Source organism: Rhea pennata, chromosome 1, assembly GCF_028389875.1.
Source record: "Rhea pennata isolate bPtePen1 chromosome 1, bPtePen1.pri, whole genome shotgun sequence".
NCBI lineage: Eukaryota > Metazoa > Chordata > Aves > Rheiformes > Rheidae > Rhea > Rhea pennata.
This window is the reverse complement of record NC_084663.1, coordinates 169484052-169511932: the sequence shown is the minus strand read 5'-3', so window position 1 is coordinate 169511932 and position 27881 is coordinate 169484052. Positions and strand designations below refer to the sequence as shown.

The 27881-nt window shown below is 35.6% G+C and overlaps 1 long non-coding RNA gene across 1 annotated transcript; it reads left to right on the top strand.

Annotated features, from left to right (window-relative positions):
- The first annotated feature begins 214 nt into the window (after positions 1-214).
- On the top strand, positions 215-27881 carry LOC134140590 (uncharacterized). Its single transcript, XR_009958436.1, has 3 exons — positions 215-594; positions 19122-19204; positions 27856-27881. It is a non-coding gene; the product is annotated as an uncharacterized LOC134140590 (long non-coding RNA).

Here is a 27881-nt window from a genome sequence, read left to right as displayed (position 1 = left end):
CAGATCATGGTCACCTAAATTTAGATATCTAAAAATGAAGATGCCAACATGTAAATGAAGCTCTAATCTCACATTATTGTCAATGAAAATACAAGGCTTCATTCAGTTGCTTCTGTACAGACACCCGATAGCATTAGAGATGTCCCCTGGGATCTAAGGACATCTGCATAGGGCTGACAGATATGACACAGGGCCCATGAGAGCTCCACACACTTCTGGACTGCCAGCTGAAGGCCAGTCAGGAAACCAGAGCACATCAACATTAGATGCTCAGATTTTGACAGATGAATCTAGGCTAGGAGAGAGGTATTCAGCTGGCCTATGTAAAATGTGTCTAGTTTAGAGTGAGCTCAGTAACTCTCTAAACCCATTAACTGAGTGACAAGATTGCAACAGGATCTTGTGTGACTAACTCACATGTATGTATCTACATTTTGGCACTGGAACACAATCTACTCCTTTCAAATGGCTGCGTTCAGTCACCTAAACAGATTGTTCCATCTGAGGTGCACTAGGATATTCAAGATACTACACAGGGCTGCCTGGAGACCTATAGGACATCTGACATGACATCTTTTTCACATGCAGCTGGAGGTAAGGTAGGATGTTGTGGGACACCTCAAAGGGCTTTTTTTTAATGTAAATGAACTGAGACCAAAGTGCTTGAAGTTTTCCTGTATAGCTATATATATGTGGGGAAACATTAAATGATGAACTTGATATCAATAATATGCTTTGCAGGCAAAGAAGAAAATTAAATTTTCATTTAATCATACTGAATCGGCAGTGTTTCCTGGTTTTGACTGAAGTTCCACAGCAGGAATTGATGTAGTTTCCTTATTGTACCAAGCTTTATATTATTAACTCAATTTATCATGTAGTCATTAAAAAAAAGAAATCCAGTTTACTCATGGTATTGAGCATAGAGGGGAAGCGTGTCAATATATATGTGTCATTGCATGTCTAAATCAAAAAGTCATCCTTTTTGTTATCAAGTATGTTTGGCAGAGAGCTCTAGCAGATATGAACCTGACAGATGATTTCAAAGCATTCTCCATCATTAGTGTGCCTGCTGTCACAGCCACAGGGCTGATTCTAACAAGAACATTCTTGGCACGGAACTTCAGCTAAGTTTCTCTGTCCTATATCTATAGGGTATTTTGACTAGATTGATTTCTCTTCTTCCTGGTTTGACACTCGTAATGAAATTTCAAACACTTAACTTTTTGTATTAGTAGTTTAATTGTTAGACTGACCTTCACAATGCTATTTTTTCAAACATTATGGACTATAAAAGAAATACTATACGCATTTTAAAAAGTGCAAAGCTGCTGCTCTATGAGATTCCCAGTTTCATATCCCGGGCCAGCAAGTGGTCATTCTACGCTGGTTAACCTCTGTGCAATTTGTTTCTTGCACAAACAAAAAATAAAATATGTATAATTCTAGTTCTAATTTTTCTACCTCCCTTTTAAATAGTGTTGATTAATCAGCTCCTCTAAATTTTTTCTGAGAATAACTAATACAGGTTAGCAAAGCATCTCTCTTTCATTCGTTCTCCTTTTACATTCAGTTCAAGTTCATTGAAATGCCAGAAAACTGATATCTTATTGTCACAACAATAAAGTTGTTACAAGTCATTATCACCATCCTCCAGCCTGAACAGTCAGAAAAAGTAATGGCTGATCACCTAAGGAGTCAGTAATAGAGCTAAAAGCAGAAACGCAGAAACTGCTGATAACAGACTACCACAGTCAACCATGGAATAATTAGAAAAATAAGGCATACTCTAAAATAGAACCTCAGTATGGAAAAAGTTGGATAAAATACATTAAATATATTCTAATTACATTCTAATATTATAACATAAAAAATAGTCTAAAATTTGTAGCTAACACTTTCATATTTGGATGCCTACAGTTAGCTATTTGTTTCTACCACTAAACATAAGGCCTACTTTGAAAGAGTCTGTTATCACCCTTCTGAAGTTTGTTCTTTTTTGTTTCTTTGTTTGCTTTTGTTTTGTTTTGTTTTTTTTCCTGTTGAATTATTCACTTTCATTTCACATTTTTATTACTGTGGACTAAAATATTTTGATTGATCCCCAAATTCAGCTTATTCACCTTATTCACCTGAGTACATATTTTGATAGCATTTGGTCAGTTAGCCTCTGTGTGGCATAGATAAAAACTATACCTCAAGTCCTTTTCATTGAATCATTGAACAAAATAAGTGGAGTAATTAAGCAGGATACTGATAGTGTAAGCAGAATGAGCAAGTCATGACTGGATAAGTGTCTGCTATATAGTCTATCTGTCCTAAATCATTCAGGGCACTTGCTAAAGAACAACTGCTGAAGAGGCAGAACTTAGTACATCTCTAACAGAAATCCTACTGCAGATGTTCAAACACTCAGTAACACTTCATTTAACTAAATAGGCTATTTCATATTGTTGAGAGACCAGAATTTCTTGCCTTTGGAAATAGCAGTATTCTGAAATCACTTATGTTTTGAATTTTTCAAAAGGCCCAAATATTCACCTTTAAAGATTTTGTATGTAATTAGATTTTATGTATATTCTATTTTTGGAAGAACTGAACTTTGATGATTCAAAATATATTGCCTCAAGTCCAAAATATTTGCATAACATTGAAAATTATTATATAAAATTTAAAATATATTTAAAATTTACATTATATCTTTTTATATAAATGATAAAATTAAAGAAAATCACAATATTGAATGTAAATACTATAAGCATCACAAAAGAAAGCATTTTTGTACTAAGAAGATAAAATCCAAAAATCTAAATGATTTATGTTTCCATATTCTTTTTTTTCCAAAGTTGACATACTGCCAAAAATTGAAATCTTGATAAAGCTACTTCTGCCAATGTGCCGTATTTAATCCATTTTTAACATTTAAATTTCCACCTGGAGACTCTTTTCATCTCTCCTGATCAAGTTAACTTGAACTAGTGACTTTCTATTAATTAAAGCTGAGAGATCCACTGCATTCATACCCTAGATAGAGAACCCTCTTCAATGCTTACATCAGTGTAACATATATATTCTTCTGGGGAGCATTAACAGAAGCAGGAAATCTGCTAACATTTAGAATGGATAAATGAGATTACTGAAGAAATTCCTTTCCTACAAATGTAGCTTTTAAGAAAAAAATATTTACAATATCTAGAAGCACTATAGAGTAATTCAAACCACATTTTTAATGATTCACATGATATAAAGATTAGGCTAATCCTTCAATTTTATCCCTATTTAATTGTTTATATTAACTCATTGTTTTAAGAACTGACACTTAAGATCTGATTTTAGGCTTCAGTTCAAGTGATTAAAAAGCTTAGCTTATAGTGCTAGTAACTGAACATCATTAAGTTGGTACTTTAATAAGTGTAGAATATTTTGTACAAAAATGAATTAAAAAGATATTGAGGTTGTAAAGGCAGGTGTTAAAAAGTTTAATAAAACCATTATTGTTGAAATGACATTACCATAATCAGCCCCAGGGAAAATCAATCTTAGAAAATTTCAACTCAAAAAAGTAAAAATCTAGTAATGAATCAAATAGCTGAAAAGGGAGGAATATAATGAATCACATAGGCTAATATTAACTGTAAGCAAAATTACCTGTTTCACCTATGACAGAGGTCTGGTTCTTTTTGGCATCCCCAAGGCTGATTCTAATGAGATTTCAGCAATGATGTTGAAGTTTTGCTTCTTTCAGCACGGACCATGGCTTTCTGATAATAACTTAGTTGCCCAGTGTGGTGGTTTTCCTATCAGAGAGGCTTGGTCTGTAGGTAAAATGAGGTTTATTGTTGAGTCACATTTGATTTCAGTCAATTGTGCTGAAACTCTATATACTATTCTCCTGACATTTAGGATATATTTGAATGGAAACCATATAACAGGCTTCAAAATGCAAGTGTGACCTGGAACCAAAATTTTAAAGGCCTGGAATGGAAAATGTAAGTCTAAATTCCATTATGAAAGTCAAACATTCTCTTTTAATCCAGTTTGTGCTGCTGTTTCCTTTTTCCCCTTTCCCCCTTCCCCCTTTCCCCTTTCCCTTTTTCTGTTTCCTGTTTCCTTTCATTTTCATTTTGATGTCTTCCTCCTTTTCATTCTAACATGGAGATAATCCATTCCTAAATAAAAATATGGAAAGTGTGAGTCTAAATTATAGGTCTAAGTTTCTGAGTGTCCTGGTTACAGAGTCTTTATTATGCAAGTGTTCCATTGGTATTATATCCCATAGACTTCTAGGAATTTTTCTGTGTTCATCAGAAATAACTACTTAGAACAACAATTAAATGTCCCATTACCATACAGGGATGTATCTCAGCTCAAAAAAATGCATCCTCCAAGTGAGATATATACTGTGTGCAAATATATTCCTAGCATAAAATTAGATCACTATAGACTGCTTCATTAAAGATTACGCTCCCCTGAAAACAATTACTTTTTTTTCTCAGGTACCTTCAGCTTATAGCTTTTAAAATAATATTCTGAAAAAATTCTGAAGAAATATTTCCAAATTAAAACAGGATTAACTAAAATAAACAAACAAAAAAAAAAAAAAAAAAAAGAAAATTGCCCCGTTATATTAGTAGAAATAAAACCCAGGTCAGATTTCAGTAGTAAATAATGTCAATAGAGGTCTGCTTTTAATTTTTGATTATTTCACTCTGGATGGATCTAAGTCTCCTTATTCCAGATTAATTCATAAAACTTGTATAGGTTCTAGGGAAATGTGAAAGATAAAATCATCCATACCGTATCTAATTCAAACTTGTCAAGGGCTTTAAATTTAGTTTTAGTATTAACTTAAAGTTATTATTCAATTTAGTACTAAAACATATGTATTGTATGTATATATGTATATGACATGCACACATGTAATGCACCCAATGCATTAAAATGCTTCAGCATGTTCTCACATCTTTTACACACACACACACACATGCACACTCACATGCACGTACACACACACACATGTACACACAGATGAATTGGCACTATTCTTATCAGCATTGCTCCTGATGTTCTGTGTCCCGTATTAATAACGGTTAGCATTTTGTGGCATCTGTTTGAAGATTTTCTTGTTTCATGCTTTAATTTGAAGGAGATCTTGCAGGGCTAAAAGGAAGCAATTCTGAGTTTAGACACAGAATAGTAAGAGCTAAATATCAACCAGATACCGCGGAAAGCAGCATGATGTGTGAATATAAGAACAAAAAAACATAAGGTAGTTAATACATGCTAGTGGCGAAATTTGCAACATGAAAGCACAAACTATTATTACTTCACATATTTCTGAGTCAGACAGTATGTTCGTCTTCCCTGGAACTCATTTGTCATTTAAAACGTTCTCTTGCAGCTTCCATTTCTGTCTTAGATGTGGGAGGTGTGTGTGAGTTGACTGGTGAAAAAAACAACCTTGGAGCTATCACAAGCATATTTATCATATGCTCTGTACTTTCCCTACAAACACTTAGACTACTCAATCTGTTGATAAGAAGTGGGATTCCTGGAATAATTGCCTGAATTGGAATAACATAGAAGAAATCTATTGTTTTACAAACAGTTTCTCCTGCCTGGGGAATTGTTGCTGGGAGCAAATTATTCAAAAATTATGAACATTACCTCATCAGCCCAAGCAATGATGCAGACACCTGCTTTTGGGGGCTGATAAAGAGGGATGAATATCTCTTCCTCTTACAACCATGTTGGTTACATGATGCTATTTTTCCTTGCTTTCCTCTCTGAAGCATATAAACGGTATGAGTGGAGTAAATTATAAAATTCTTTTTGCAGTTTAGGAAGTTCTCAGTGTGCTTCTCATGTAATGGAGTGTCTTGGTCACTACTGATTTAAACTTGAAATGAAGCTCATGGCACATCTTTCCTGGAAGAGGGCCAGGGAGATTGTTGGGTGAGGCCAGGACTGGATTTGTTTCAGTCAGCTTTAGACATGCATAATGTATATGTCTACGTCTGAACTAGCATTCCTTGTAGTCAGTGGGGATAAATGGGTAAAATGGGAAGTAATTCTATTTTATATTTGCTTTAGAATGAGAATTACTCCACACCGTCCTCTACATGATTAACTCAGATACAGTCATCGCATTTCAGATACGTAAAGTTTCATGAAATTAAGTGTGTCTGATTTCTGGTTTAGAAAAGGCCTAAACTCTTTTCTTCACTTCCTTCTTTTATCTTCAGAGAAGGTCAAAGGGTCACTACAGCACATCTGACATGAGTGTGGAGGCTTTAGTGAAAAAGCAGAGCACCCTCAGGAAGAGTATAATATTCATTGCTAGATTTTTCCCCATGAATGTTGATAAAGTTGTGGATAAGCTAAATCACAGGCATTTTGTCTTGTGTCTTTCTTGCACTGAGATAATGAACACAAGGAAGAAAGCTCATTTCTCTTGGCACTCTTTTCTTGGTTGTTCTTTACACCTGCAAATCTCTGTATTTTTAAATGGGTGGCCTTGAAGTCTTACCATGAAGTCATACCAGTTTTTGATGATTTGGCTATTTGAGATGCTAAATCCCTTTGGAGCTGTGTCTTTTAAACAGTGCAGTATACAGATAATGGTCAGTAATTAATAAAAGTGAACACCAGCCACTGCAAAAGACATTATACTCTTCATTTCTGCATTTCTCTCTCACTCTTTTCCTTTTTTTTCCCCTTCTGGAAGGGATAATCTCAGCCACAAGAATTAATCCAGTAGAGACCTGAGGTGGACTAAGTCATACACTTATTAATTGTCCTGTGTTTAACTTGCTCCTACTCAAATATTTTTGGCTGGAAACGAACAGAGATGAGTAGAAATATGAGTGCCTCCCACCCCAGAAATCTGTTTATGAAAGTAATATTTTAGAGCTTACTCTTTGAAATCAACATTTTTCTATATGTTATTCCATCCCAGGTGTGTAGTTCACTTCCAGCCACAGAAAAAGCCAATACTTTTTCTCTTGTAAGTCATAGGTTCCCAATGAAATAAATAAAGTCATGAATACATACATACATACATACATACATATATATATATATTCCTTTCACTTCCCTGCCATATGCTTCTAAAGTCTTTTCTTCTAAATCTAGGCTTCAGCTCCTAGATTTTTATCTCATTCTCCAAAGAAGTTTCTATAGCAGCAAATGTCTTTGTAAATTGAAATTACAGTAAGTTAATGCAGCAGAAAAAAAGAATATTCAGTCAGGCTCTCTGTTTATTCCCAGATTTGCTCAACTTCTTCTTTGTGTGTTTTCTCTCACAAAGCTCAAATACTGTTGATACCTCATAGGTGGTTTCTGCAGGGCTAGATGTGGGGTAACATGAGCCATAGATATCAATGCTCCTGAAGTCCAAAAACAGGTAGACACTAAGAATTAAATGTGTCAAATATTTTAATATTGCAAATTACTTATAATATCCACACTCTATTAAACTCTCTGAATTTCTGAGTAAGAACTCAGACATTAGACTCCTATTTATGACAGTATTTTACTTTTTTTCCAGAAAGTGTGTTATAGACATCAACTTTTCTTTTTTTTCAAAACATCTGTGAAGGAGATAATAATTTTCTTCATTTTTGCAGAAACCCATGAAAATACGATCAGAATATAGAGGGAGCTAGTGTCAATCCTGGATTAGAAAATGTTTTATTGCCATGCTTAGATCAGAATTTCCAACAACTTCATGATTATGAAAGAAGCTCAGTCTAAATGCAGATATCGATGTGGAAAAAGATGTGATATGTTCACCCTCCTCCCATCCCCATACGTATGGATACTTCTTCAATATTACAGCAGATCCTCTTAGGCCACAGAAGAGTTCATTTGATCCCATCTGGCTTTGAGTCTGACCTTGTCTATACAATGAATATGGAGATTTCCACAGAACATAAGCAACAGTGAAAACTGAAGCCTAGATTCTATTTATGCAAACAGCTTGTTTCCTCACTTTTTTATTTTTCAGATCAGATGCAGAAGGAATGAGAGTTTTACTGTTTGAATGAAATTCCCTCCTCTGTCCTCCCTCCACCAAAAATATAAAATAAAATAATATTAAAAAGACGATTTACTGGGAGGGAGGTTAAGCCCGGACATTTGCAGCATCCACAAGTTCCAGAGTCAAGTACATATAACTCTATTTGTAAATACTTTTATTTCTAATACACTAATTAATTGCAGAAAGCAAGCATAAAATAATAACCGCTTGTTTCCAGAAATGCTCAGAAGAGCCCAAATCCTAACACAGAGTTTCTTCAGTAAAGAAAGCCAACAAGTCCCATTCACAAAATTCTTTACATTTCTTGTGAAAGAATTACCGTTTCTAATTTCTAATGACTTCTGAAAAGCAGGTCAGATGAACTATCTTCAGTGCTAGTTTTCTAATCTTGCATGTAGTAAGCTAATTACCCATCGGAGCTGAGAGTATTCAGCATTAGGACCTTTCCCAGGCTCTGGGCTGCACTCTTTCAATGTACACTGCCAGTCTATCAGCTGTTAGCTGGGCCTTGAACAACAGCTGCCAGCAACTGCAAACATCCGGCCTCTACTGAGAGGCATAAAGAGCCAATTGATAGGAACAAACTTCAGGACACATAGGAATGCCTGCACAATTATAAATTAATTCTTTGAATTTTAATAGTTTCAACGGAATGAGAGAGAAGGGGGGAAAAAACGTCTATGTTAAGCTAAATGAGAGTGTGATATCCCCAAGATGACTGAAATGATTTTTAAATGTTGCTGAGGTCTAAAGTTGAGCTTAATCCTTTTTGACCTTCATTTCCTATGCATCTACCCTTGTAAGTAAGTTTCTGAAATATTCTGATAAGCTGCTTAGACAAACATCACTTGGCTCTAACAGCGAGCTGATTTGTTTCTTTGTTAAAGGAGAGCTAAACCAGTTATTCTGCCTCTAAAGCATCAGGTGATAGAGTAGATGGATGTGTTGGTCCTTCATGACACGGAACTTATGACCCTGCCAAACAAACTCTCTGGTAGTACTACAATTAGTAATTTTAAAAATAACTTCACGATAGCTTTGGTGTTTCAGCAAATGAGGGCCGCTCTGTCGGGCGAGAGCTCTGCTGACTGAGGTAACGGTGCCAGATCAGATAGAGTTTCTTAGTAAAATATTTCTGTGGCCAATCTCCTTTTAAAAAATGAACATGAAGGAAAAAAAAATAGTTTCATGCTGCTAGAGATGACTAAGTAACTGCTCTGTGGCTGATGGTCAGTTATTGTGACAAACTGGCTCTTGCTGCAGCTAATGCAGCTTCAAAATGGGTCATTATAAGCCTAGAGCTCATGAATGAAATATGCTCTAATGGAGGAAAGCCACATTTAAATGGCCACATTAGGAACTCCAGCGGACACAAACAAGACAATTCAGACGGTAGGTTCTTTTCTCCGACGCCTGTGAGAACTAGAAGACAGGAACAACAGCATGAGCTTGTAATGGAATGTCATCCTTAACTCTGAATTTCCTGGCAGTCATTCATCTGAGTCACAACTTTAACAGTGTTTAGTTTTTTTTTTCCCCCCATGAGAATCCCTTCACTGTGTTTTTCATTTTTTTCTTTTTCGTTGTTTTTTTTAGTAAGTGTCTTGCTGTCTTACATAAACTTGTAGAAACATGTTCTGTAGGTATTTTAAAAATGTTTTTTTTTCAGATTTGAAACATAGTCTGCTCTTCATTAATAGGCAAGCTCTACCAACTCCTCCTTAGCCACATATGGACTCTTGGCAGGCAACCTAATGTTTTCTTGTTCTGGATCTGGAGACAAGAAGGAGAAGTGCACAGGGTTAATACTTCTTGCAGGCAGCAAAGCCCAGCTTTATGCAAGCTGCCTATACAGAAACAGAAAGGCACTGGAAAAACTCATGTAGGGGCCAAGACTGTTGTGGGGCCAGAAAATCTAATACTGAACAAACATTCCCACCCTTCCTTTCTTTAGAAGATAGATCACAAAATCATGCAAAGATAACTTCAGATATCAATCTTTGGTGGACTCCTTGGAATAATTTTTCTACTCTCTTTTCCAACAATGCATTTGAATCCATCCTAGCCATGGATTCACTCTAACAAAGTGTTATGTCGTCTGTTTTTCAAAGCAATAGGAGTTCACATCTTACTAATTACAGTAAATTAGACCATGTGTAGTCTAATTACTTTCCTCCTCTTCAGGTTCCAAAATTGTATCTGTCTCTTCAGTCGAGTTTTATTTGGTATGGAAACAAAATTCAGGATATGTTCTTAGAGTTTTTATATTATTAGTGGTTTTTTTATTATTATTATGATCTGTTCTGAATCATCACTGATTGTTTGGCTGTTCAGCTAAAAGGAAGATCTGAGGCTGAGTATGTTGCCCTTATACAGGCAAACACCATGCTGAAACATGTGTTACTGCTTACTTTGGATATCTCTAATATAGATCTTTTCATCTGAGCTACCTTTCTAGATTCCTTTGTATTCAGCTGAAGGAAATAGACCCTTCAGGGCTCAAGTTACTGAACTTCTACTAGGTATCTAACCTTGGATAAGACGAACTTCTGCCCAAAACTTGGTCTTTTGCCTGTAAAAGAACTCTAGATAAATAGCTAAGATAGATCAGTCTATATTGTAGAGGGGATGATTTTTCTCTCAGCATCTATATGAGTTTTATGTGTAAGAGGGATCCTGGAAGGAAAAATAAAATAAAAAAAAAAAAAAACATAGCCAGTAGATTTACATTATAATATTGATCAGAAAAATCAGACAAGAAGATGATGGTGTTTTCCCCTAGGATGAGATTTTATTTATTTATTTGTGAAGCCAGTGGGAACTGAAGGAATTCATCTTCCCAGAGATTTAGTGCAAGGAATAAGGTAATTTTTATTAGTATGCTGAGACAGGTCCCTCCTTGTCTGGTTCCCCTTTTTATTTTATCCCCTTTGCATTTTAGATCTTGCTGTGAAGGTTAAGGCATTTTACCCAATGATTCTTTAATGCAGAAAGTGTAAGGTCCTTAAGCAAGAAATGGAACATAAGACCCCCTTCTCCTGCCAGGGGAATGCAAGCGTATTAACCGCCAGGCAACACTTAGGCTCTCCTTTGTGCTTCTCACTGATGGATTTTTGCGCAGTAGCCAAACATTTAAAAGGAGAGGAGGAGTGTTCCCATCCTAGTCCCAGCTCTGCATGCAGACTGGTAGTTGGGCACTCTTTCTGAAAGAAGAAGTGAATACCAGCAGGCCAGGACAAATCCATGGCCTCTCCCCGGCTGTTTTTAGAAATAGCTGTCTGTCTGACAGCTATACCATGTGCTGAATTCAGTGTTGAATTTGGTGCTGGTCTAATCCTCCTCCTCTCTCCTCCTTCCCCTGCTCCCAGGACACTCTCAATTCAGTGGAGCGAGGCAGGGAAACCTCTTTTGCTGGAGCCAAACAGCCTGAAGCATGAGATAGGCACCAAGATCCTCGGCTCAGCCTGTACAGCTGAGCCAAAATATCTCTGTACAGGTACAATAGCAAACCTTCAGGCATCCAAATATATTTGCTTGAACAGTCTTGCATTGATCACTAGGGTCTATGACTTTTTAGGCAGCTCAGCTACCTGGTGTCCTAAGTCAGTCATGATTTCTGTGTATAGCTCACTTGCTTTGTGGAGTTTTTGGATCTCATCCTCAGTCATCAAACTAGTGGGATTTAGCAACTTTTAGCAAAATCCTTTAGTGTTTAGGAAACAGCATACAGTTATTGTTGAGACATACATAAACATATTTGGCCTGAGCAGAGTAGCATATATTTTACAAATATAAAGGAAGAATGCTGCAGCTTCTTTTAAATATAGCTTGTTACTTTAGTCTGACCCATTAAGTTTTCTAAACCGAGGCTTGTGGTATTTGGCATCCATTCTTCTGTTCTTTTGATAAGTACCTAAACAGGATGTCCTTGCAAATTAAATGAAAAACAGCACTGGAAGTTCTCCTCCCTCAGGAATAAGTATTAAGATTGGCAGATGGCTTAAGTGGAAATACACAGGAATGCACTTTAGCCAGTACTTGAAAATCGTTCCAGCAGATATTACTGAGGTAGATTCATGAAGCCCCATCAGACATCCTTCTGCATTGAATCAATTTTAATGGCCTTGAGCAAAAGAGTTTTAATTTATTTTGTCCAAACTGTTGCAAAACAGCCTTAATCTAAAATGAAAAATCTAAAAATTACCCAAAGTAACAACATTTTCAACTAATTTTGTACCACAGGACTGTCCTTACTGCTTCTTGGTAAGGAAGACTATGGATAGACCCTTACTAGTAATCATCTTTGAAAATCTAATGCAAGCTTTCTTACATCTTTGGGCAACTTGCAGCTGAGTACATATGCATGTGTGCACGTGCAGTCTTTCATGCAGGCACCAAGTTTACATACCTATGTGCGTAGGGAAGGTATGCGCCTGATAAACTGCGCAGACCAGGTGCTCACATATTTACTCCCACACTTCTGTCCCCCCTCACCAGCGTTCTGCTCCTCAAATCTTTGCCTCGTAAGAACTCAAACAATGAGATTCCCTGAGCGGTGTCCAGTGGCAAGCAAACAAAACAAAGCACTGACAAACTGCCAGAAATAATATTTGCTCTTTACTCACTCCAGATTCTTCCAGCATTAACCATATAATGGGCAAATCTAAGAAATCTAGTATCTATCGGCCCTCTAGTGGTTAAACGAGAGCTTATGGAAAACGAGGGGGGACTGTGCAGCTTCCAGTAGAAAATACAGCACTTCTAACCCTGGAAGAAGGGGAAAAAACAGATAAAATAGTGTGGTTTTGCATATATCTCTGTATGTATGTATAAATAGATAGATGGCTGGGCGAAGCTAGTTTAAATCATCTTCAGGAACTTATGGAGTTAGATCCCTGCCGGTTTGAGGATCACCGCACGCCATCACGCAGCACTGACGTGCCCGATGACAGAACTGCCGTTGTTTTTGTGATACACGAGGCCTGGACTTCCTTGGTGGAAGCACAGGAAAAAAAATGACCATGCTGAACAATTTAGCCTGGAAAGAAATTTCTCAACTAATTTTCTTATATAAGTGTATATGAGAAAAGAGAGACCAGATGACAATAGCGTTGGGAATTTTTTGGCCATGATCGCACAATAGTTCTTTAAAGTTGCTATAATTAACTCACAGGGTAGGCAGAGAGGCAGGAAAGCTCTCTTTGCCTCTGCAATTTTTTTAAAGGAAGAGGATATTCTTAAGCTTTTGGTCAGCAGTTGTGCTTTTTGCTTTATATAGTTTCAAACCCTTTTTTTGCAGAGCTCTAGCTGCAGTGTGATGAGACACGGTGCTATGCATGCAGAAATGTTTCTCCATTGTAAATGATACTTTCCGAGTCACTGTATCATCTGTTCCATGCCATCTGGAAACTGTGAAGTGAAATAAAACAGCATGCACAGGTGCTGCAATTTGCAGTTTAACTGCTACCATACAGCAGAATATGTAAGGGAAAGAGCATTAGCTGTTAAGCAGTTTAAAATGTTGCAAATACAGTTCAAAAGGTAAATTAGATAACATTGCCAATGCAGCTACTTATGGAAGCACTGATAATAGGCTTAGTGTTATGGCAGTGAAAGAACTTTCCTTCTCATAGAGGCAGAGAGGTTATATTTCTTTTCAGAACTCTAATATAGGACCAGTCTCTTTTCCTTTTTATGCAGAGGCAAAATTCTGATTGCCTTACTCTCCAGAGAGTAAAATAGAAACGATACTTAATCTTCTGCAGTACTTTACATTATGAATTTCCCATAGAATATACTAAATTATATTACTAACATTTAAATTATATTAAAATATGTTAAAAAATGTTTCAGCAATATATTTTGAGAAATGTGCACATTTTAGTCAAAAGATATAATTTGACATTTAGACTACATGGTTGAAAAAAGTAAAAGTAAAATTAAAACCAGGTTGCATATCATGATTATGTTTTGTCTCTTTCTTTTTGACTTAGAACTTTGCTAACAGTATCAAGAAAGGTAGGCACAGTCTGGAGAGCAAAAGCAATCCAAATGGACACGGAAAAGCAGGAAACATCTCTGTAAAAGGGCTGCTGCATCCTGTGTTTGCTCTATAAAGTAAAAATGGTCATTTACGTCTTCTCAGAATTACCTTAGTCCCAGTTACATGAAAAGAGCATGTTTTTGTGTGATAACAAATATGTAGGAGCTGTTTGCTCTTGTCATTTGTGTGTGAGGTAGATTTATATGTTTTAGTGAAAAGGATGAAAGGCACTGAAAATATGTCAGTGATATTTCTAAAATTAGAACTCAATTGTGAATCAATTATAATAACAAAAAAAGTTTGCATTTTGAACCTCACTGTCTTTCAGATTGGTTCTTCAGCTGCCTAATTCTATTGAATTTAACAAATTTATTCCGTAATGTCTTCCTAAAATAGCTAAGAATATAGGGTGATAGAAATGTGTGTGTAGGTTTTAGAAAGCTGAGTTTATTTGAAGCTTTTGCTGCCACCAGTTTTTGCAACTAAAATTTCTTCAAAATTCACAAGAAAATTAGCCTTTTTGTCCCACCTTATTAAAGTTTGCATAAATATATTCCCAGAACAGAAATTCAATAACGAACGTAAGATGAAACATACTGCAGTGACAGAAGTGAAACAAATTCTTAATAAATTTAAAAAGTCTTTTGCTTAGTAAAAGAGAGGGGGAAGAAAAGAAAACCTAGTGAATAAAATGTTTTTGAAGAACAAATTTCCGTAAAAGGACAGTCCTTTCATTTGCAGGAGTACTGAACTGAGAAAAGGATGACTAAGTCTGAGCAGCAGAATTGTTAAGCAAACCTATTGCACAAGTTAGTTCTGTGGAACTACCACAAAGGCAGCTTGGGTTTATTTTAACTATAAAATCAATTTAACTGTAACAAAAGAAGCTCTTAATAGCATTTACTTTTAGTATTTTCCCTCGTCAATAATATCCTCACTGCTCTGACATCAGGGAGAGCAGCATGTGGGATGGAAAGGAAATTAACTTATTTTTGTAGGGGGGACATATGTGGGTGTAGAATAAAATCTTTAGGGAGTGCCACCTGATTTACCACGGCTGGAAACAATAGATTCTCTCTCCTTAGACACATCACACCCCAAACTCAATGTTTCTTCCTCTTCTTCTTCTTGTGTCCCACAAGAAACTTTTTACAGTGCTATACATGATTTTTATGACAGCAGCATGTATAATGACACTTCTTTATAGTACTGTGTTGTAGAAGGAAGGTAAAGTTGACATGAGTTTATAGCAACCACTGTGTGTGAACGAGAGTGTTTTCAAAGTGGTGGAGTGGTATAGTAACAATACAGAATATTACATCCATAGACATCTCCTATGTTATTCAATAGGTATTGTAAATTCCCATTTGCAGTTTTTAACATTAGGAAAATTTCATTACTAATGCTTATCATTAATAATATTGCATGGGTATTCTTTGATATAAATTAATTATATTTCTCCATGAAATTTTTCTTCACAATGAGTTTGAAAGTCATAAAATAATAATACTCCATATTTAAAGAAAAAAAATGCATTTTATATCACAATTTAAAATATTATGGGGTGTATCTCTAGTGAATCAGTCAGTTCAGTCAGTGAATCTAGTGAGTCAGTTCAATTAAGATTTAAAGTAGTAATAAACAGACTTTAAGAATGGCAAAGGTTGGTTTAGGACATTCAAGGTAAACTTGATGTTTAGTCAGATGTTATCTCAGCTGTTAAAAGTAATTGAGTCAATTAAGCACTGATGGATTGACAAACCTTGCGAGCTGAGGTTAGCTGTGAAACCTTTACTGGATTCTGCTTCTTTTTGAGCCATAAATACTTTACAAATACCTCAGTACTTCTCTTTCTCGAACCTTTCAGAAGTGAAATGACAGAAATCTACTAAAGTAATTTAGATAGGTTTAGGTGACAGTGCATATCAGGTTTTAGCGTTTAGAGTCCATATCATTCATGACTCTTGACAGACAGATAAGATGATAAGATTCTTGATTCCCACTTAGCAAGTACTTCATCTCAAGCTTCATCAGTTAGGTTCTTCCATAGGATTACAAATGAGGTTTATGGGTCTTTTCATATACTTATATTAAACAGCTTGCTCAAAAAACTTACAGGCTCAAGATTAAACAAACACTCTATCATGACTACTAATATGACACTGACTTAAAAAAATCATCAGTATATTCAGAACTGACTAGCAGGCTCCGGTCTCTTCAAAATTTTGGATGGAACATGTCTCCCGTAGTTTAGGTTTGTAAGAATTAGATGTTTATATTTGGGATATTCACAATAATTTTCCTTATAGTCAGTGGAAAGAAACAATTGGCCTGACCTATTTTAGATTTTAGATCTGACCATGAGATGAGTTGTGCCCCGGAAGACTCCTTTTTCCTCTATTGACTCTACAGAAAGCACAAGATAATTGTCACAGAGGTTAATGTTCAAATTTTATACATTTAAAGCGATGTGAGATGAATCTCATCCCTGGGCGCTCATATGCTAATGATTTTAAGACCTACTGGTGAAAAAAAAATCTCTTTCCCTCTTTAGTGCTACCTTTATCTCTATTTCTATATCTTTATTACGACAATAGGCAAAGATTACAACAACAACAACAACAACAACAACAAAAAAAAGAATTCCAAATGATTCAGCTGTAGTTAAATGACTTTTATAAATCCCAATATGTCCACTTTCTGTAAAAAAAAGTTTCATTCTACTGCTTCCATGATTTTTTTTTTTTTTTTTTGGTAGTTAAAGTGCTTGCTTTCATTTATATGAATTTTTCATATATGTGAAATGGCACTCACATGTGTTCTCAATTGTGTAATAATTCAGGAATATTATTTGTGCTATCTGATGCTGTTTGTGTATGTGAAAATGTTGTACCAGCATTTAGCTTTAAAGCTGTTGCTTAATTAAGCAATACAAGAATATGCAATAATTCATCTTTTGAGTTAGCTTACTGTTTTATTGCCGGTACTACTTTCCAATCAAAACAACAAATATCCTGAGCTCAGCTGAAATGACTTCCTGTCATTAAGAATTTCATCAGTGTGCATACCTTCCAGCATGCCAAAAATGGTGTATGATGGGTAAAAAAATGACTAATCTGACACAATTCACTGTAGTGCTTAATGGTGAAGGCCTAGTCCTTGCTGTTAAAACAGCTCCACATAGAAAGAGGCCTGAAGACTTTAAGCAGTCCATGGGGTCCCCCTGGGGTTCAACAATCTGTGCAGGACAAGCAACTGGTAGGGCTGAAGCCTCATTGCAGAGCTTTGAAATGCAGAGAGAATTTTGTTAAAGGAAGGTGGTGATTTCAGTGAGTTCTGGATCAAACCTATAACAAGGTGAGGACAAGCAGAAATGTATAAATTGGCAGCTAGACCTATTTTCATTCTGTGAGACCGGAATTGCTGATTGCATAAGCAATTTAAATAACTTTCCACTATCATATCTATAAAATGCGTGTAAACATTCTTCTGAACAAAAGATGTTTTATGTCTTACACAATAAACCAGGAACCCAGATGAGGACAGGTATTGCAAGAAGTGTTTCAATAACAGAACACAGCTGTCTGCTTTCCAAATTGAAGGTGCTGCATAAAATTTACCGTGATGAAACTTCATGCAATATTGAAAGTCCTTAGTTTTGCAACATTAATCCTTTAAAAATACGTTAAATATTCTGTGGTTGGATTCTGATATTCACTCTTATTTTAGGAACTATTCTCTGGAAAGTAAGAGAATCTTTAAGTCAACAAATGATGTTTAAAAACATCATTTATTCGAACCTTAAAATGTTTTGTTATCTTATCTAAAAGATTATATAAAAGAACTAGGAAAAAATACACTAGAGATCAACTTAGCTAATTGGAGGTATGGAATGGCTTCCATATGAAAATAATGTAAAAAGACAAGGAATCTTCAGTAAGAAATGAGTATGAGTGATATATATATATGAGTATGAGTGATCTTCAAAATCCTGAATGCACTGAGACATGATCAACAGTGATTGTGAAAAACTGAAAAACAGGGCTAGAGTTCAAAATGATCTTAATTTGTTATGGATATTAGTTGGGAAAAATTAGGATGGTATTTAACAGAGGCTATCATGAAATAGGAACAAGTAACTGAGCAAATAAAGGTGAGAAAAACTAAGCAGTTTGTAAGAAAACACTCTTGAGATTATACTGAACCAGAATCATATTGTTAGGGAAAAAGCAAGCACACTGAGATGTATAAATTATACTAAAGGCTGCAAGACATCTAAATGATCCATCTACTGTACTCAGCAATATTAAAGGATTAGTTGGAATACAGAGTTCAAGTTTGGATACTGCATATTCGTAACTTGTGGCTTAAGTGGAGAGAGTCTAAATGAGAGCAACAAAAAGATCCTCATTTATGGAAAATCTCTTATGTGAGGAATGAACAATAATAAAAAAGTGTTGCTTAGCTTAAAGAACAGAAGGTTTATGGAGATTGTGCTAAATCTGAAAAAAATGTAAAAGCATGTTCCAGAAAGCTAAAGAATAAGAAGTACTAAGTTATTATGGTTTGGAGTGGTTTGATTTATTTACATGTTAATTAACAAAATGCTCAGGGTAAACATTAGTAAAAGTTTCAAAAGATAAGAGAAATAAAGCTCTAGAACAGACTGTCTTAAAAGATTGTAATAATTACATCACTTGAATACTGTCAAGAGTATAGATGATTATGCCAGGACAAAATTAGGTAAACCTGATGATTTCTGAGGAATCATTGTACCCTTATCTCTTTTTGCCCCTGTCTCGCAAGTGATGTGCCAATTTCAGAAGAGAAAACCACAGAGTTCAGAGCTGCAGCATAACACGAACTCTAAATGTATGAATAGTCTGAAGAAATGCCTAAAGAGATTTGCCTACGGTAGTTAGTAGCTGGAAAACACAGTAGTCTGAAAGCAACTATGTGTTCAAGAAATTCTGATGATGATGAATTTGGGGAGTGTTGTAAAATTCTATATCTATTCTTGTTTATTTCATCCTTCAGGCATCTGCTGCTGAACGCCATCATCAGAAGTGTCAGACCAGAAGATGCAGGATGATGTTTCTATATTCCACTAGGATTCTATAGTACGTACCTCAGTGCTAAGTTAAAATGGAGTTCCTTACCTTAAGTGAGTTAGGATCTAGCTTTCTAACTCAAAAAAAAAAAAAAAAAAAAAAAAAAAAAGAAAGAAAGAAAAAGAAAAAGAAAAAGAAAAAGAAAAAGAAAAAGAAAAAGAAAAAGAAAAAGAAAAAAGAAAGGTTTGAATCTATATGTTATTTTACAAAGATTTATGTATATAATGTGCACATAAATATTTTTATAGTGCCTTATTTATATTTCATTATGCTATTTCCATCTCCATACAGTTCAATTTTTATGTCATTAACCCTAAGGTTATGATATATGTTATAATTTATGCATAAGCTTGGGAAAATTATTTCCTTTCAGACACCTTTGTATCATTTACATTTTCAGTAACATCCAGCTGAAATCACATTAATTTGGGGGGACTTTATAGAGGCATTTTTCTCTTCAGTAATTTATACTATAGCTTTTAAACACTCTTTGTTTAGCTCTTTCAGATCTCCATTAACACAGGAGAATCAGCAAACTGTGAGCCATAGGGGTGAATATATAAGCTGAATACACAAAAAAACCCTCTGCTGTAGCTGAATCTTGGAGGGAGAAATTGGCTTCTAAGAAAGACAATTATGATGTGAATAGCTTGAAGGTTACTTAAATAAATAATTCTCTCTATAAAAAGCCTGTTTAATTTTAGAACAGTATTATTGCCTATGGCATAGGACATGTGACACACAGGGAAAAAGGAAGATTCTGCATTTCTGGGGTTGAGAGCTTAGCTATGTAAGCCTCTAAGGCTCAACGCCTCTAGTAGAGAATACAAGAACTTCTTCAGCAATATCAGGTCTGTTAGAAAAGCAGAATTGGGTAAGTGATCACAGTGCATGGAAACTTAGTCCAACAGATAAGATCACGGCTATCACTGAACAGAACAGACATTTATCTATCAAGGTTCTTTCTTTTCCTTTTGGCCTTTAACTCTCAAAGGTCAAACTCTTTAGTTGTACAATTTTCTGTTATATGGCCAGGTTTACCCTTCCTTTTATTCTCATGGAAGCTGGTGAAATCCAGACCAGAGGCTGTAAACTGACACGATTGCAGCATGGAGAGTCAGGACCTTTGAACACAAATTGGGGGAATCATGATAAGTAGGGATATTGATTCTTCTTATTGTAAATATAGGTTAAAATAGAGGGGAATAATCATTCAGTAGCAAAGCACAGAGCAAACAGATGAGCACTACGGTATCAGGGATTTAAAATTCATAGCAGATACTAGACATGATTTGCTTATTGAGTGGTAATGGTAAAACAGAACTTTGAAAATAGTTCTGCAACTTGACTGCATATGTAAAGTATGCAAATTCCTGTTGCTGTGGTCATATCCTTTTCATTGAAATATGACCTGAGAAAAGTACATGTTCCTGATCACTGGAGGTGAAGTTTTTAAATTCTGAAACCAGATCAAAAGTTTCTGTGATACAAAAGACTAAGACCTAGGCAAGCTGAGGCAAATAGAGGAAACAAATGTCCCTCATAGCTTGTGAAAATATGACGACTCCTCTTTTTTCAGCATATAATTTGTTTGTTTTCTTTTTTTTTTTTAATTTGTTATTTAAATGGAAATATAATGTGTTTTTTCTTCTGATGTCATTTTAGCTGATCAGATAGGAAGAGGATTCTTTAAATTATATATTCCAAAATCACACAAACTTTTTAATGAAATAGTTGTCTGTGAAAGAGAGTTAGTTTTTGCTGTAATGCTTATCTGGTATTACTGTGTCATTGAAATATATTGGAAATATTATTTTGAGGCATAGCTCTTATGCTTACAACTTTCTACATAAGCTTTTAAAATTTTCCAAACTTAAGATACCTTCCTGAAAAATATCCTAGATTCTCTAGTGTTCATCTTGGACTCATTTACTCCAACTATTTTGCCTTTTGAAAATTGAATATTCTATATATACGACACAATATTATGCATTCTGTTAAGTTCTTTAAATAAGTGTAATTCATCACTAACTTATTTTGCTCTTGTGCATAAATGTCAGATTTCAGAGGTTTTTAGCAATATGAATAGCATACTCGGGGCCTCTTTCTATTAGTAAAATGTAGCATTTTACTAAGATGAGATAGAGACCCTATAATCAGTGTTCTGCAGAAGATCAGTTGCTGTTTCAGGCATAAATTATTTATGTTAGTTGATACAGCAATTCCAGTTCAGCCTCCTCTTCTGGAATGGGTAGAATGTAAAGAGCATGGATGAAAGGCCAGAGAAATGTAGCTACTCATTCATTTTTTTGATGGAGGTACAGACATTTTCTTCCTTGAGGGAGGAAAGAGGAGGAGGAAGGAATAAAAGAGATAATAGCATATCTTGTCAGCAGATGATTCAGAGAGACATCATCCTTCCAGAGGAACTCAGAAAATGATTCCCTGTCATCATGGGAGTTTGGAGATAATGCGGTCGGAAAGGCCACTCATCACAGAGGAAGGAGAGGCCTGGGAAAGTTAATGAAAAGAAAACACACTTATCATCCAATTAAAATGTAGGATGCAGTTGTTGGGAAATAAAACAAAATAATATGAGTTTATTAAACAAGTTTCCTTGGAAGTAGAATACCTCTGAAAAGAAAAATACTATATTCAAAAATAATAAATAATTTTTGTAAAAGGGTCAGAAAAAATCTGATTGAATATAAAGAAACGTATAGTAAATATCAAACCCCCATGGACAGAGAGACCAGCTTTTTTTTCAAACATTATTTTTAAAAGGAAAGCCAGGGATGAAGTGTAACAACTGTTAAATAAAGATGGGAATTGAACAATGAATGCTTCTGAGGTGATGGCGATACTTTAGAAATAGGGTGGAAGGAATAAATTAAAGATAAAAATTTTACTATTTTCGTAAATTTGAGACATAAACCATATTCAGTGTGCTCACAAACACAGCAGCTGAAAATAGTGTATCTTAACAAATATGTGCACTGAAAAGCAGGATCACTCTGAAAGTTCTTTGTTTCCTTCAGTGACCCAATCTGAATATAAATAAAAATATTGTTTAGATTAGAGGCACTTCAAATTAATAAACATAATTGTAAGAGAAGAACATTGCTAACTCAGAATATACATGGACAATACCTTGTTTTATTAGGATTTATGTGCATATTCATTTCCGGTCCTTTATAACAAGGTGACCTTAGGATACCTCAAGGAGCCAATGCTTCCCATATTTTCTAGAGCCTTCTCAACAAGGGAAATTTGAATTTCTATCTGGGTGGGTGAAGGTGGCCTCCCACTTATTGAAGCTGTAGTTGAGTGACAAGATAGTGGAAATTTTGTTTTGGAAGCAATTGAGCTACATTAGTGGCGCAGTGATACAGGGACTATATCCTACATCACTTCCATGCAGATGGACATATCTGATCTCTGCTGAGAGTCATGTTCACTTAGAAACAGCACTAAGCAAAAATAGCCACCTCTTTTGTAGACCAGAGTTGCTTGTCTTTAGTACAAGCTGCAGATCAAAAAAAGAGAGATGAGGTCTTTCTATGCACATAATTCTCTGTGTAAACATAGGGTTGTTCTCAGCTATGCAGGTGAGGAGCATTATATACATTGTTCATCGCAGCTAACGACCGCCAGAGGCAGACATATCTCATCCTAAGATAACCATTTAAGATCAATCACATGAATCACTTCCTGTAAATGCATATCTTTCTCCACTGTCTATAAAAGAAGCCTAGACAACTAGCTTGCGCTAGATGATGCCTACTTTCTGGACTTTGTAACACCGCATGAAGCAAATGTATCTATACTGCAAGCATGAGTTTTGAACTTCAACATACAGAACTACTTTTTTTTTAACCAGTTCTCTCTCTCTCTCTTTTTTTTTAATTATAAGCATTTTCCTAATCATTTGTGGACTAGGGGTTTGCCTTAAGATGTTCAATATCCTTTCTTATTCTAAATGAACTGGTCACAACCTGTTGATACAGAGAGTTTATCCGTTACTTAATAGAGGGAAAAAAGGTTAGTAAGACTAGATAGAGTTGGCCTAAAGTGTATCTGTTACTCAACAGATGCTCACAGGCCATGCTAACATTAGTAAGTAGCGTGGCACTGTAGAAGTGGGTCTGCAGAGTGAACCAGCTGGTGCTGAGGACCTAGTATGTCAACACCATGTGCATTTCAGGAGGTTTTACTAACTCCAGTTGTGTCCCATGGGCTGAGCATCTATTACCGGCTGGAAGAAATTGTTTGCTCCTGGAACACGTCTTCCATGTTAGTTTCAGCCAAAATGAATCAATTTAACGCTTTCTGAGACTTTATTGTGAGGAGAGCAACTCAGTCCACAGTAATCAGGAGATTTACTTTTGAAAGTTGCATTCCTGATCTGACTTAAAATTCAATTGTAGTTACACCTGGTGTAACTTGCACCAACAGGGATAGGCCTTTTACACAGAGATATTTGAGTACTGGACTGTTTAAAACTGGCTAAAATTAAACTTTAGCAAATCAGACTCTGAAGCTCTGGAAATCTGGGTGAAAGAAATGTTTTTTGTCAGTGCTCTTGAAACCCCTGTAAAATTCAATTAAAATGTCAGGGAGATAAATGTGAGGTTTTATACAGCTATTATGCACAGATGCCTCAACTAGGGAAGTGCACAAGGTGATGTGTCTGTTCATCCTATCATTCTCTGCTTCCCCTCCCCCAAAAAAGAGAGATGGAAGGAAACGAGATTTGATCTTTAGAGGTGAGAATATAAATAATAGAAAACTACACTGCCTCAGATTTTTTTTTTAATTTGTTCAAGTCAATTTCAATCTTTTTAAAAAACTTTTAAATTGAGGAATTATCTAGTAGGGTTTTTTTTTCTTCTATTTCTTCTTCAGATTGAAGCTAGATAGCTGCTCATGCACATGTATTTCATTTTAATCTTTCACAGGAGATCCAGCAATGATCTCTACGCCAAAAAGAACGACTGGACAGGTGGCTGAAGTCATCTGCTTTTTGCTGCAAATATATACATATTTTTTAATCTCTGTGGGGATAGTGCAGGAAGAACAGGAATTAAGAAAGGACTGTTATAAACAAAGCTGTAGACCTCCTCCATATGGCTGTGAACAGGTTTCCCTAGGCTTGGCCTTGAACAGTCCAATCCCCTGCAGGGCAAGTTCACTGAAGTGCAATGGCCTGCTATTAGAGGGCTGTGTTTTCTAACACCTGGGTGATGAATGGAGTTTCCAGCTAGTAATTAGACACCTCTGGCAGGCAGCAGAAGAGTCCCTTTTTGTGCATTGTTTTCAGAGGTGGGGGTGGGGATGGGGCGCTTAAAAAGCAGAAAGGAGGGAAAAAAAAAAAAAAAAAAAAAAGGCTTCCTGTATGGTGTTTCATGTTAGCTTGCACTCTGTCAGGAAAGAAAACTGGGATTGAAGTTAGTTTCATATTAAATTTCATAAGGGGACATTCCTGCTGGATTCTCAACTGATTTTTCACTCTCTTAAAACTCAATATCATATTACAGGTATTGAAAATAAATGTGTTTTGCAAGCTAATGGGTAATGAGGCACTTAGGAGAAATCCCTGGACCCCTACATCTCTCTGGAGTCCAGAAAACTTAGCATTCATTGACAACTCCAAGGGGATTTATTTAAGCCTAAAATAAGTATTTCTTTGGACTTAATTATAGGAAGTGCTTAAGCTGCTAAATTCAAATGTCGAAAGGGATTCATTTAGTCCAAAGTGAATCTTTTCCTGTTCTGAAATTAAATCTCTCAGAGCAGTCTGAAGCAAGCAAGAAAAAAAGATGAGTGAACACTACCTATTTTTGTTGTGCTTACGCCTATTTTTGAGCTCCACGTTATCTCTGTGTGCTAAAGAAACCTTTCTTTCCGAGACAATTCCTGTTCACTTCACTGATACTGTCTGGAGTAGACACTGCAAGCACTTTTGTTGCGATAATGAACGGTAAACAGCTCAAGGTTCAAATAATTTAATAGTTTGAAAATTAAGTTTTTTTTAAGGCTTCTGTTTTTGTATATATATATATATATATATATATATATATATACACTTGTTGTGTGATTTACACTGGAATGACTGATTATTTATTGGTTTTTAAATTTCAGATCTACTTCAGTCTCATGTATAACTCTCTTATTAAAACTTGCAGGTCAGAAATTCTGAGAAAGAGTAGTTTCACTGAGTGCACTAAAACTCACAGACAGCAGGTATCTGGCCCTGATCTTTTAGCAGATAAAAAATCCAGATGGACTGTAATAGCCTAAAGATCAAGTATTGCTTGAACACCTAGAGCTCTGCACTGAACGTCCCTGTAACTACACAGGAGACTGGACATGCCCATTTAGGGCAGTGGCCATCCTAGGGGCCCACTCTGTGTTCAGCTGGACCAGGGCAGCAACATTAAGGGATTATTGATATTTACTTAGATTTCTTAAAATATTTTGCATGAAATTCAGGAGTTTGCTCCTTTGCTTGTTTGTTTTTCCTTGTTAAACATATAACTCTGACCATCATCTCCTGATAAAATAAATGGAGGTAACAAAAACTATTATCTACGGATTTTTCTCAGACTGTGCCCTTGAAAATTGCCTGTGAGTTCCTCCCAATGTATCTAGAGTTGCCCCAACCCTTCTAGTTCATAATTTTGCATTTCCAAACCTCTCCTTCCCAGAATTTCCGAGGAATGTAATACCTTTGAAATTCTGCTGCCAGTGGCATAAAGGATTCATATCAATGCTTTGATGTGGAGAAACAGGATCCTTTGATATTTCAATTGTTGCTTTGTTTTGAAAATAAAAGGAGCAATGTTTTGTTCTCACCTACAGCCCTGCTGTAGGGACTCGTATTGCTGACCGGTTCTCTGAAACCACTTGTTTCACACTACTCTGTGAGTAAGGGGCTGTGCTAAGCATAACCGGGTGGAAATGAATGTCTCCTCAACAGCATCCATCAGCTGAGATACTCTTAATTCCTCACTGTGCCTCAGAAGCTTGGTAGTTACTTCTATTTCTCTGAAGCTTGTCACTGCAAGGCGTGGGTTCAGGGAGGAGAGGGACAGTGAGGAAGTTTTGCCAAGTAGGTAGCCCCCAGCTAGCTTCCTTCTCCTCAGCTGAAGTATGGTCATCATTCGGAGTGGGAAATTATGCCAGTACTGTGCCACGGAGAAAGGAAAAGGGGCTCTTCCCACAGCTGTGTACCAACTCAGTGTCCTAGGCTCTTAATATCTAGTTTCACAGTTTCATGCACATTCTGTTCACTCAACTGGGAATCTCAGGGTTGTACTGTAGTCACGACATCCATATGAAATAACATCTGTATAAGGAAGAGCTTCTTCCTTTTTATACTAATATTTGTATCCACTTTGTTAGAACAGAAAATGCTTGCTGAATGGGCACAATAAAATTCAGAACAACAGATGGGACATTTTGAGCCAGAGAAACAGTCAAGCAAATCAAGCTGCATTAAAATGTATGAGTGCATTGGTATATTTGATCCAGAATTTTCAGCTGTTAAAAATATAATAATAATAATAATAATAATAATAATAATGAAGAAAGAAGAAAAAGAAGAAGAAATTCCTCCTGCCTGAAGCATTTGTAAGTCTCTTTGCAGAGCAACAAAAACATGAGAAGGATATGATTTCCATACAAGTTGAAAACATTGGTGAATCCACCCTGTAGTGTTGAGATTGCATGATTGCCAGTTTTTCATACTGCATTTGTCAAGTCAGCATGTCCTTTTGCAGCAGCTGAACTTTCCATCACATGATCTGTTTAGCTGTAGAGCTGTAAATCCAGCTGACTTCCTTCTTTAGTAGTGGTAGAAGGGATTTGTTTCCTTCTTCTTTATTTTTTAACCTGGACATGTAACCACTCATTGTAATTGCATTTCTTTTATCTTTTCTCCGTTGAACATACGCATATGTATACTTAGTATATGTATGCATATATGTATACTATGTGTGCCTGTGTTAAACAATAAATACAGATATTAATTCTCAATAGTCTATAAAATTCAATAGATTCTATTGCACACAAACTAAGTTTTAGTTTAGGAGCCAGGATTTATGCCTGAAGAAGCTAATGAATTACTGCTATGGTCAATAGTGTGAGTGTTCAAGTGAAGAAATTGCCTCCAATAAATGTCAACATTATCTACATTTATAACATTTAATGTTGTAAGTATTTACTATTATAAATATATTTACAATTATTAACAATAATTATACATTCATATTAATTAAAACTTTCTCAAGTTGAAGCAAAAACACCTTGACAATAATTTTTCAAAGTTAATTGAATTCAGTATTTGTAGCATTTCTGTGTTTTTTGGTGCTAATATGACCTTAGTCATATTAGTAATTGTGAGAGTGCATGTTTGAAAAAATTATTGTTGTATTTTGAACTTAAGAATGATCAGATCATTCCAAGATCCAAAATACATTGCTCTGCTTATTTGTAACACACCAAGAAGATAAGTTGCTTCAAACAGTGTACATCTTTTTTTTTTTTTTTTTTTTTTTTTTTTTTTTTTTTGCTTTCTTTTGACATATCAAAATATTAGAACTTATGCAGGAGTTAAAAATAAAATAAAACTTGTTAGATTTTGTTGCCTTTATTTCCAGATACTGAACTGCTGATGTTACTCCCA